The sequence below is a fragment of the Chenopodium album genome, chromosome 4 (assembly GCF_948465745.1).
Source record: "Chenopodium album chromosome 4, dcCheAlbu1.1, whole genome shotgun sequence".
NCBI lineage: Eukaryota > Viridiplantae > Streptophyta > Magnoliopsida > Caryophyllales > Amaranthaceae > Chenopodium > Chenopodium album.
The window spans coordinates 39,954,273-39,967,716 of NC_137837.1; positions in this window are offsets into that span (position 1 = coordinate 39,954,273).

Consider the following 13,444-nt stretch of genomic DNA (forward strand, 5'->3'; position numbering starts at 1 on the left):
CTAAATAAAGATTAAAGATCCTAATGCTTGAACCAAGAAAAACTCTTTAAAGTGAAAGGTAAAAACTTGTAAGCAAAATCTAAGTAAAGAAAATTCAAGAAAGTTCAAGAAAGTGAACTAGACTCCAAGAAAAGCCACTAAGCAAACCGTGGCTTTGCTTTGATATCCAAGAAAGTGTCCATGAAATGCTTGGCTTGAATCAATGTTTAGGGACAAGCTATCTTGATGCATGATAAGCAAATCTTCAAAGTTCTCCATGCTTAGACTTGCATCAGATTGCTATTTTTTCTCTTTCTTCACCTCCACCAGCATAGGTGCCTTTCTTTTCTTCCCGGCTCCTGGTTGGGCTGGTACTGGATCAGCATCCTTGACATTGTCAAGGTCTATTGGTTCCTGGCCGTCTTGGGCCACAGTATCTTTGACGGCTGAGAGATAGCACTCTCGGGCCGTCTTCTGATCCCCATTTAAGGAACCAACAGAGCCGTCATCCCTCTCATACTTGATGAGCATGAGGGAAGGGATGATTACAGCCTTGGATTCGTTGAGGGTTGGCCGGCCCAAGATAATGTTGTAGGCGGTCAACTCCTCAACGACCAAAAACTTGACGACCAGGTGTCGCCCTTTTCCTTTCTCACCCAGCCGGATGGGTAGATCGACCCTCCCGACTGGGTAAACCATTCCACCCCCAAAGCCAACTAATGGGTGGGTAACCGGATGCAAGCTGCTTTCATTATATTTCAGCTTCTGCAAGCACCGAAGAATGATGATGTCAGATGAGCTGCCGGTGTCAATAAGGATCCGTCCAACTAGTTGGTTCGCAACCTTACATTCAATGACGACCGGGTCATCATGTGGGCGGCGAACATCCGGGAAGGAGGTGCTTGCAGACGCCTGCCCATCATCATCTTTGTCCATCTTTCGAAGACGGCTCTTGGTGCCCCGGATAGTATGGCCACCACATGAGAACCCGCGTGCTATTGTGTAGACCGGCTCCTTGTCGGTATCCGAGCTACTAGCATGCTGGGGGGTAGTCTTAGAGGACTGACCCTTATTCTTCTTCTTTGCCCCGGCTGGGGACTTAGTAATGTAGGACTTCAGCATTCCCTTGTTAGCTAGACGGTCCAACGCCCGTTGAAGGCTGAAGCAGTCGTTGGTGTCATGGCCAACTTCCTCATGGTATTGGCAAAATTTATTTTTGTTCCTTGATTGAATGGAACTTTTCATTGGATTCGGCTTCTCTAGGGACAGCCGGTCCTTAATCTCCATGAGGATGGAGTTGCAGTCCTTATTAAACTCGTACTTCGGGACGTACGGTTTAAATTCTTTCTTCTTCTCCTGGGACGGCTGGTCAGAATCACTAACCGCCCAGATTTCTTTTCTCTTTTTACTCTCTTCTTTCTTTTTGGCCGGCTGGGAAGACCAGCTGTCTTTCTGCTTGTCGGACTTCTTGGAGTCCGACTGGTTACCAGGCGAGCAGAGGTCAGTAGCTTGAATGTAGCTTTCCGCCTCCCTCGGAGCCGCCTGTAAGGTGAAGGCCCCTTTTCTGACTAAATCGAATTTAAAAGTCGACCCGTCTCTCAAACCTTTAAAAAAGTCTGTAAAAACTACCTCGTCAGACAGTCCTTGAATCTGAATTCTAATCAGATTGAACCGCCTGACATTGGAGCGCAACCCTTCTTTCTCCCCCTGCTTAATGGTGCTCAAGTCCAAGCTTGTTTTCTTAGCAGGGATGTTCATTGAGAAGTTGGAAGCAAATAGGAAGGCAAGCTTCCTAAAACTATCGATGGACCCGGCTGGCAGATTACCAAACCATTGTTGGGCAATGCCCTTCAATGTAGCCGGGAAGCACCAACACCAAGTGGCATCATCCAACCCCTGCAGATACATGAGGTTGGTGTAAGCCATGAGGTGGTCTTCCGGATTGGTGGTACCATCATAGGTACCAACCAATACATTCTTAACCTTGGCCGGCTGGGCCGCCTCAGTTATCTCCCAGGTGAATGCAGAAGGTTGTTCACCCAGGCGGAGCAGACGAAGATGCCAGTCCAGTGGCTGGACATTGTGATATGCCGCCTGACCTCCGAAGTGAGCCGGCTGCATATAGTAAGGTGGGTACTGACCATAGACCTAAGAAGGTACATATGGTGCAGCCCCAATCATCTGAGGGCCAGAGTGGACGGTATTACCGCCTGTCTGACTCTCATGCAAGGAAGGTGCGTTCCCCGCAGAAGTATTGTTAACGCTGTTTGGAAAATTCGACGTAGAAGCCGATTCAGACAACTGCTGATTTCTCTTCCGGTTGATAATCTCCCGGCATCAAGAGTTGATTTTTTACTTCTCACCGGCTGCTGAGTCCGACGAGTGTTGTTGGTGTTCTTCTTTGGGAGAAGAATTTTCGACCAATCAATGGTCCCGGTTGCCTTCTCCTTTGGATGAGGAGTGGGCTGCCGCTCTCTGACTGACTTCCCCTTTTCCAATGGAGTCTTCTTGGCCGACTGGCCTTTACTTGGGCCAGCCCGATTCTGGGTGATCAGCTCTTTAATTTCACCCTTGAAACTTGTCATGAACTTCATGAATTCGTCTCGGGTGACAGGTGCTGATCCAGCGGCCGTATCGGTTTCCCCCTCCGGCAGCCCAAGGGGTCGACTTGTACCCGCCTAGGAGGCACCCCGCTCCAGAATATCTCTGGGCCGAATGCTCTTGATTCTGAGCGAGCAATCATCGGCTGTAAAGGTTTCGACCTGAGGATCCTCATCCTCCTGGTCTGTAAAGACTTCTGGGTCATCGCCCAGACGGTTAGGGGGTGGTACAGACTCTTGAACCATCTTCGAGGTACTCTCCCCACAGACGACGCCAAATGTTTTGGGTGTTTTTGTCCCTTGGGAGAGTTACGTCACGAAGTTTGATCCGGCCGAGCTGTACCTGCAAAATAACGGAGACTCCGGGTGGGTGGAGCTCCGCCTCCAACGATCAAGTTAGTAACCTGAACGAGAATAAAGAGAACGGAAATTTAAGTGGGTAATTGCTCGGATTCCAAGCTCAGGTCTTTCTCTGATGTGAGGGAATGCAGGTGTAATAAATGATTGAATGTCCCCCTCAAGTGGGGAAATATCTCCCTATTTATAGGGTCCTAGGAGAGCGTGCCCTTATCTAGGTCACTTGACCTACTTTCAGTGGGCTGCGCCGTAAAACGGCGCTTCTAGGGGTTTGGGCCCTTGAAGGCCGCAATTTCAGAGGTATATCTGAGGGCGCCAAGTGCTAAGAGAATGTTAGGCCACGTGGGCCATCCTGAGATCGACACGTGGCTTTCTCTAATTGGTCCACGTGTCTAGGGTATTTTTACCCTAAACATCATCTGTGACAGGTGTCACTCTTCCATTTGGGGGTGATTTTACCGCCAATTTTTTACTGTTCACCTTATGCAGAAATTACGGAGGTACCCCTGAATTTACCCCCTATATGTAGCCCTTTACCCTCATTATTTTGTACGTTTACAAAAAATTTTAAGAGAGATAAACTTAGAGAGAGAGAGTCTGATTTCACGTCTGTGTCAAGCGCAAGCAATCAAGCTCATTTCCGCCTGCCCCAGACGGTTCCGCCTTACCTTTAGATATCAATTCTTAAAGGTACCGCCTCTGTCTCTCTCAGCTCTTTTCATTTTTTTTTCCCGCTTGTATATATTCTTTGCAACAAATGGATGCATCACCAACACACACGGCACAACCTAGGTTAGTGTCCAGCCGGTCTCCTGGTACGGTTGAGTCTAGGACTGGGAGTGCCGCCTCGGGGTGTTGGGACCACCCTCATGCTTGGAATCCGACCGTCTATGTGTCAATGCAGGACACAATGGCTTGGACAATGCAGACGGCAATAGATCTCGACTATAGGAGCGAGGGCTCAGGCGGGCAACCGCTTGAGGGGGAGACGTCAGGTAGGGAAAACCAGACGGTTGCTGAGAGCCCTCCACCGGGTGCCCCTTCAACCCCTGGGGATTCATTCCTTGATGAGTGCGATCAGGGAGACGGTGAGGAGGCCGTCTCTATGCCCTGCTCGCAAGATGAAGAGTCATCCGCGAAAAGGTCCACCTCCAGCTCCGAGAGTAGTGATGAGCCTATGTCGCTGCTTGAGGATAATGAGAGGAAAAAATGGAGTGAGAAGGACGATCCCTTCTAAATCCACGTCTCTGCCAAAGACAGGGCAAACATGGACAAAGACTTGGAAAACTTCAAACTCATGCGCCCCCTAACCGGAAATCATAGCATTCGGGTTCCCCCTGCATAAGGTGTTTCGGGGGTTTTTGTCCCTTAAGAGAGTTACAACACTGAAACTGGATTCAACTGAGGATGCCTGTACCTGCAAAGCAAACGGACCGCCGGATGGTCGGTGGTCCGCCTCCAAAGATTAAGTCAGTAAATGTTCGGAGATAAAACGTGCGAAAGTAAAGTTATCTGCTTGGATTCCAAGCTCAGGTAAAGTGCTGTGTGATCTTTGAAAACGACAGCTCTGTGGTAAGTGACGTATTGTCTCGTATTGTGAGTCCAAAGTTCTCTCTTTTTTCGTGTGTCTTTTCGTTGTGTTTTTGGGTGTATATGTGTGTGTCGTCATAAATGACGTAAGTTCCCTATTTATAGGGAAAAGTGTGCCCTCCTAGGATCTGGTGACCTAGGAGTTAGGTCACGCCGTTTTGCGGTGCCTCGGGATTTGGGCCTTAGAAGGCCGCCATCCCAGAGCCAATACCTGAGTGACACGTGTCACTGTACCCAAAAGGATTCTGAAGCACCTTTTGGGTGACACGTGTCGCCGACTGAATGGTCCCTGCTGGACCTTCAGTCCACGTAGGACGGAGAAGAATCCACCCTCCACGTGTCATCATTCCATAGGTCCAAATGGCACCTATATGGAGGACACGTGGCGCTTTCTGGTTGGGCCACCTGGCCGGGTATAAAAATACCCAAATCATTTGCCCCTCACAGGGGACACGTGCATTGCACGTGACTCCTGTGACAGGTGTCAATATTTGAGTGGTCAGATTCAAAAATTACTGGAGGGAAAAATTAGGGTTTTTACCCCCCTATAAATAGTAAGGTTTGACCCCCCCTTTGGATTCACACCTTGACGAATCTCTGGAGAATCTTGGACTTTTTGACTTAAGGAATCTCAAAATTCCCTAAGCGTTTTTCAAGCATCCGACACTCGGCCAACAGTCCGACCGTTCTTTAGTCAACCAGGCGTCTTTCTCCCTTCTTCTAAAGGTAACGCCTGTATTTTCTTTTTACTCTTCATTTTTTCTTTGTTTTCGAAAAGATGGCTCCCCAATTGCATGCGGCACGGCGTAGGATAGTGATCAGCCGGTCACCGAGGACGGCTGAATCTAGAACTAGCAGTGCCGAATGCTTGGCCAAAGACCCTGCTTTGCGAACTTCTCCGAATCCGACCGTTTCCGTGTCTGTGCAGGACACTATGGCCAGAATCAAAAGAACAGCAAGGCAGTGTAGCTCCGATGGAGTTTTCTACCATTCGGATGGGTCGACTGTTTTTTCAGACGGCTCAATAAGAGTGCCTCGAAGTGAGCTGTCGGAACACCCTGACAGCCCCTCCTATCTTCCTCCTACCCCCACTTATTACCATTCGCCCACATCCAGTGGAACTCCCAGTGATGGAATCCTGAGGGAGGCGAATGAAGAATATCAACCCGGGCCTTCTGGACGGGCGCCGGAAGAGAGTCTAGGGGAGGACCCCGCTGGCACCAGTCGGCGGTCCCCTAGCTCTGATGAGAGCTCTGATGACGAGTCGGCCTCGTCATCTTCTTCAGAGAATGCCTCCGTAACTTCAGCGGAGGCTAGATCAAACATAGATTCTGCCAGAGAGTCCCTGGCAGTGGATAGGGGGGAAAGCTGGGCCGAGCCGAGTGCTTCCAGGCGCTTGGAGAGAGCCCCCTACTATCAGCATGTTCCGCCAGGCAGGCGGAGCGCCATGGCATCCGGCCTTGCCAATTTTAGGCGCAAGGTCGTCCTAGGCTATGGCTACACTTTGTCGGTCCCTAACGAGGGCGACACCATAACCTGGCCGAGCCTGGCCAGCTATCAAGACAAAGCATTCGGCTGCTATGAAGCGGCCTTCCAGGCTGGCCTCCGCTTCCCTCTCCATCCGGCCGTGGAGAGGATCTTGGACGGATACCAACTGGGTATTTGGCAACTTGTACCCAACTCCTGGATCAATATTCTGGGGTACGTTGCCGCCTGTGAGATGCTGCAGGTGGAGGCGAGCTTTGAAGCGTTCGCCCACATGCACTATCTGAGCAGGGCGCCTGCTAGGGGCGGTGAAGGCTGGTACACCTTGACCACTTGCAAGGGGTACATGATGGCTGTTGGCAAAGAGAACAAGTGGAAAGACTGGAGGACTAAGTTTTACATAGTCAAGTCTGCCGACAGCCGCCTGAACCAAAAGTATAACAGGTGGAATAAGGATCCACCTCTCCTAGCAGGCAGGAGCGCATTGCCGCCTATTCCCAGGCGGGCAAAGGAGGAGATCATGGACGCGGGGTTGTTTACCATGTCCGTGTGGACGAATGATGAGGGGGACAAGGAGGTCACCCCTCAATGCTATCTCCCTTTGTACAAGTGGTTTGAAGAGGGGACATTCTTAGCCGCCCGTGGGCTAAGTTCTGAGATGCCGAGAGGTAGTCGGCCGTCTGTTTTATATGCAATTTACTTTTGCTTTTCAGTACTTGTTTAATGATGCTGATCACTTGTTCATTTTTGCAGACAAAGCAATGGAAAAGCTCTCGGCCACAAGGAAGCCGGCTGTATCTGCTGCTCGATACAGGTCGAATGTCCTAAACAGGGCAGAAGTAAGCACTCACACCAAAGTGGACGAGCAGAAAACTGGCGGCACCTCCAAGGTAGTAAATTGTTATACTTTCATTTCTGACCAATATTAAATTTGCCCGAATGATTTCTAACTTGCGTTTATCTTGTGTTGATGTAGGGTGCGCCTTCCAAATCTCCTTCAAAACCATCCGACCCTAAAATCCAAAAGACTAGGGCGGGTGATGTGAGCGCATCCGGCAAGGGCGGCCGGAAGCACATTGCTCATAGGCCCAAGAAGGGCCCAGATGCCTCTTCTCTCGAAGCTGAAAAGGAGATCAACAAACCGGATGCCCAGAGGGCATCGAAGGGTGGCTTTAAGCAACCCACCACTGCTGTCGGCTCAGCAGGAGAGAAGAGGAGCCTGGGGAGAGAGGAGGAACAGAAGGACGACGGTAAAATCCATTCGCCTTTATTGCTCTTTCATTTAGATGTACTTGAGTTGTTTTTTCTAACTTTCTCTCCTTCTCAGTTCCTGTGCAGAGGCCGACTGTTGTCCAGATGGCCAAGTCCATGCTGAGGGCGGTTGATCCTGACGACAAGGTGATGCAAGTCTAAGCATGGAGAACTTCGAAGATTTGCTTATCATGCATCAAGATAACTTGTCCCTAAACATTGATTCAAGCCAAGCATTGCATGGACACTTTCTTGGATATCAAAGCAAAGCCACGGTTTGCTTAGTGGCTTTTCTTGGAGTCTAGTTCACTTTCTTGAACTTTCTTGAATTTTCTTTACTTAGATTTTGCTTACAAGTTTTTACCTTTCACTTGAAAGGGTTTTTCTTGGTTCAAGCATTAGGATCTTTAATCTTTATTTAATTCTTTAATTTTTATTTATTTATTTAGTTGCTTTAAAAATCAGTTAATTAGCAAAATAAATCAGTTTGGTGTATGCTTGTGCGCCAAGGTGCTTGCTCTTCAAGCAAGTTAGAATTCTAGTTTAATTAGGATTGAATTAGGGACTTGTCCTAATCTTCCTAGGTAAACTAAGTCTTATAAATAGGGCTGTAAACACACAAATAAATATACATAGATTAATATTCAGATTTATTTCTTAAGTTGCATACTTGAGTTTTGGTTGATTGCGATCAATTGCTGTTTTGCTTGTTTTAGTTAAAACATTCGTTTGGATTGATTAATTAGGTGGATTCTTAATTGATTAATCTTAGTTTTTGTTTAATTCTTGGTGGATTTCCTGTATAGAATTAGACTTAAACATATCCCTTGTGTTTTGTTGATTTTCGGATCAATAATTCACATCATCTTTGGTATCAGAGCCAGGTTTGCGCAACTTCGCCAAAAATTAAACTGGGAACAATTGACTGGGAATTTTTACGTGATTCTTTTTGCATTGAACTCTAAAAACGTCCAGCTATCACCATATAAAATTTCATAATTTTTAGTTGAGTAACGCGTTCTACACAGCCTCAAACTTTTGGTGTTTGTACACTGATTTGCGGATGGGAGTCCGGTTTTTGTGTTGCCTAGTTTTCCTTCAAGATTCGATCTTTTAATCAAGATTTTTGCATAAACTGACTTGGTTTGTGTAGGAATCATGAGTGACGAGGAGGTTCCACAAGTTCCAAGGGGATTAACCTTAGAACAGGCTCAAAATCTTAGAAGAGACAGGCGAATTGACGAGTTGACAGCAAGGATGGATGAGATATTAAAAAGGCTTGATACTCTTGCTGGAGATTCTTCAAGGAAAGGGAATTCTAACCCTAATTCTGGTTCAAGTGAGGAAGAACAACCAAGGAGGAACCCAAGGAGGCCACGAAATAATTATTCCTCAAGTGATGAATCACCAAGGCCTAGGAGGAGAGATCGACCAAAGGATGATGATAGGAACCTTAGATTAGATCTTCCCGAATTCAATGGGAGTATGAATGAACCTGAAAAATACCTTGAGTGGATTAGAAGGGCCGAGACACTATTTGATTACAAGGAGTATGATGAAAGGAAAAGATGCAAATTGGCTGAATTGAAACTGACCGGTTATGCTAGTCTTTGGTATGATAATCTAAAGAAGAAGAGGCATAAGGATGGGCGTGCAAGAATCTCAACTTGGGAACAACTCAAGAAGCACATGAAAAAAAGGTTCGTACCTAGTGATTATATTCAAGATGTTTATCTTAAGATGCAACTTTTTAAACAAAATTCTATGACTGTTGAGAATTATATTGGTGAATTTGAAAAGTTATGCATGCTATGTGGCTTAGAAGAGATTGTTGAGCATAAGATTGCTAGATTTATTTCGGGGTTGAATGATAATATTGCTGAAAAAGTTGAATTGCAACAATATTGGTCCTTTGAGGATGTTTGTAAGGTAGCTTTGAAAGTTGAAAAACAGATAAAGGGGAAGAAAGGGACGTACACTAAGTCCTTTGTAAAGGGTTTCACTAAACCTTTTGAGAAGAACAGCTTGGAGAAAAGTGGTTCTAGTTCGAACTACAAGGAGACTAAATCAAAATTTGAAGCTCCTAAAAAGCTTGTTGAAGATAGGAAGTGCTTCAAGTGTGGTAGTGTTGGTCACATTGCAACTAATTGTCCATCAAAAAGAGTAATGACTGCTCAAGAGTGGGAACAAGAACAAGCTAAGTGTGAGCAGGGTAGTGACTATGAAGAAAAGAACGAAGAGGAAAACTTTGAAGAAGAGGAGGGGCATATTGACGAAATTGATCCCGAGACTCATGGTCAAAGTTTGGTTCTAAGAAGGGCGCTACACTCTAAAACCGTACCTATGGAAAACAATCAAAGGGAGAAAATCTTTCTTACAAGGTGCAAGGTAGAAGATAGGTTGTGTGACATGATCATAGACACGGGGAGTTGCACTAATGTGGTATCTACTACTTTGGTAGACAAATTGAAGTGGCCAACTACTGAACATCCAAGCCCTTATAAGCTTCATTGGCTTAATAATTCGAGTGATGTTAAGGTAACTAAACAAGCCTTAATCTCCTTTTCAATTGGTAAATTTCATGATAAAGTTTTGTGTGATGTTTGTCCTATGGATGCTTGTCATATACTATTAGGCCGTCCTTGGCAATATGATAGATTTGTGAAGTTTGATGGAAGGACTAATGTGTATGTTGTGAGAAAAGGAGAAAAAGAGAGACCGGTTGCTTTAAAACCTTTGATAAGCAACAAGTCTTCTAATGTTACCTCTAATTCAAAGAATTCTTATTTGATTAGTGAGAGGGAATTAGAAAAAGAGATTTGCAGCAACAATGTGGTATATATACTTGTTTCTAATGAGATTCGAATTGATCAAAATAAACAAGCAAAGAGGCCGTATGAATTGGAATCTGTTTTAGAAGAATTCAAGGATGTCTTTCCTAAGGAATTACCTCCGGGACTACCTCCTATTCGTGGGATAGAGCATCAAATTGACTTGATTCCGGGAGCACCATTACCTAATAAGGCAGCCTATAGAAGTAATCCGGAAGAAACAAAGGAGATGCAAAGGCAAATTGAAGAGCTTATGACTAGAGGATACGTGAGGGAAAGTATGAGCCCTTGTGCCGTGCCTACTTTACTTGTCCCAAAGAAAGATGGGAGTTGGCGCATGTGTATTGATAGTAGGAGTGTGAATAACATCACTATCAAATACCGATTTCCTATTCCAAGATTAGATGATCTACTTGATGAACTACATGGTTCAAAGTTGATTTCTATGGATTTTATTGTGGGATTGCCGAGAACACAACGGGGGAAAGACTCTATTATGGTTGTTGTGGATAGATTCTCTAAGATGGCTCATTTTGTTCCTTGTCACAAAGTGGATGATGCTATGAAAGTGGCGGAATTATACTTCAAAGAGATTGTTAGATTGCATGGAATTCCAAAAACTATTGTGAGTGATCGAGATACAAAGTTCATGAGTTTCTTTTGGAAGTCTCTATGGAAGCTTGTGGGAACTAAATTGCTCTTTAGTACATCTTACCATCCACAAACTGATGGACAAACCGAGGTTACTAATCGTACTCTTGGTGCGCTTTTGCGTGGGTTAGTGAGTAAGACACAAAAGGATTGGGACATCAAGTTAGCTCATGCGGAGTTTGCTTATAATAGATCACCTACATATGCTACCAAACATAGTCCCTTTGAGGTAGTTTATGGAGTCAATCCGAAACTTCCAATTGATCTTGTTCCATTGCCTAAGGGTGAGTTAATTCACAAAGATGCCGAGTCTAAGTTGAAGAGTATGCTGAAATTACATGCTCAAGTTCGAACAAGAATAGAGAAAGTAAATGACATGTACAAAGCTAGAGCAAACAAGCATAGAAAGCAACAAGGTTACAATGTTGGAGACTTGGTATGGTTACATTTGAGAAAGGAAAGATTTCCAGGAAAACGCAAGAATAAGTTGATGCCTAGAAGAGAAGGTCCTTTCAAGATTATTGAGAAGATCAATGACAATGCTTATAAGTTAGAACTTCTGGGAGAATATGGAGTTAGTGCTACATTCAATGTTGGCGATTTGGCTAAGTATATTCCTGATGAAGAACTTCGAGATTTGAGGACAAATTCTTTCGAAGAAGAGGAGGATGATGCAAGTCTAAGCATGGAGAACTTCGAAGATTTGCTTATCATGCATCAAGATAACTTGTCCCTAAACATTGATTCAAGCCAAGCATTGCATGGACACTTTCTTGGATATCAAAGCAAAGCCACGGTTTGCTTAGTGGCTTTTCTTGGAGTCTAGTTCACTTTCTTGAACTTTCTTGAATTTTCTTTACTTAGATTTTGCTTACAAGTTTTTACCTTTCACTTGAAAGGGTTTTTCTTGGTTCAAGCATTAGGATCTTTAATCTTTATTTAATTCTTTAATTTTTATTTATTTATTTAGTTGCTTTAAAAATCAGTTAATTAGCAAAATAAATCAGTTTGGTGTATGCTTGTGCGCCAAGGTGCTTGCTCTTCAAGCAAGTTAGAATTCTAGTTTAATTAGGATTGAATTAGGGACTTGTCCTAATCTTCCTAGGTAAACTAAGTCTTATAAATAGGGCTGTAAACACACAAATAAATATACATAGATTAATATTCAGATTTATTTCTTAAGTTGCATACTTGAGTTTTGGTTGATTGCGATCAATTGCTGTTTTGCTTGTTTTAGTTAAAACATTCGTTTGGATTGATTAATTAGGTGGATTCTTAATTGATTAATCTTAGTTTTTGTTTAATTCTTGGTGGATTTCCTGTATAGAATTAGACTTAAACATATCCCTTGTGTTTTGTTGATTTTCGGATCAATAATTCACATCATCTTTGGTATCAGAGCCAGGTTTGCGCAACTTCGCCAAAAATTAAACTGGGAACAATTGACTGGGAATTTTTACGTGATTCTTTTTGCATTGAACTCTAAAAACGTCCAGCTATTACCATATAAAATTTCATAATTTTTAGTTGAGTAACGCGTTCTACACAGCCTCAAACTTTTGGTGTTTGTACACTGATTTGCGGATGGGAGTCCGGTTTTTGTGTTGCCTAGTTTTCCTTCAAGATTCGATCTTTTAATCAAGATTTTTGCATAAACTGACTTGGTTTGTGTAGGAATCATGAGTGACGAGGAGGTTCCACAAGTTCCAAGGGGATTAACCTTAGAACAGGCTCAAAATCTTAGAAGAGACAGGCGAATTGACGAGTTGACAGCAAGGATGGATGAGATATTAAAAAGGCTTGATACTCTTGCTGGAGATTCTTCAAGGAAAGGGAATTCTAACCCTAATTCTGGTTCAAGTGAGGAAGAACAACCAAGGAGGAACCCAAGGAGGCCACGAAATAATTATTCCTCAAGTGATGAATCACCAAGGCCTAGGAGGAGAGATCGACCAAAGGATGATGATAGGAACCTTAGATTAGATCTTCCCGAATTCAATGGGAGTATGAATGAACCTGAAAAATACCTTGAGTGGATTAGAAGGGCCGAGACACTATTTGATTACAAGGAGTATGATGAAAGGAAAAGATGCAAATTGGCTGAATTGAAACTGACCGGTTATGCTAGTCTTTGGTATGATAATCTAAAGAAGAAGAGGCATAAGGATGGGCGTGCAAGAATCTCAACTTGGGAACAACTCAAGAAGCACATGAAAAAAAGGTTCGTACCTAGTGATTATATTCAAGATGTTTATCTTAAGATGCAACTTTTTAAACAAAATTCTATGACTGTTGAGAATTATATTGGTGAATTTGAAAAGTTATGCATGCTATGTGGCTTAGAAGAGATTGTTGAGCATAAGATTGCTAGATTTATTTCGGGGTTGAATGATAATATTGCTGAAAAAGTTGAATTGCAACAATATTGGTCCTTTGAGGATGTTTGTAAGGTAGCTTTGAAAGTTGAAAAACAGATAAAGGGGAAGAAAGGGACGTACACTAAGTCCTTTGTAAAGGGTTTCACTAAACCTTTTGAGAAGAACAGCTTGGAGAAAAGTGGTTCTAGTTCGAACTACAAGGAGACTAAATCAAAATTTGAAGCTCCTAAAAAGCTTGTTGAAGATAGGAAGTGCTTCAAGTGTGGTAGTGTTGGTCACATTGCAACTAATTGTCCATCAAAAAGAGTAATGACTGCTCAAG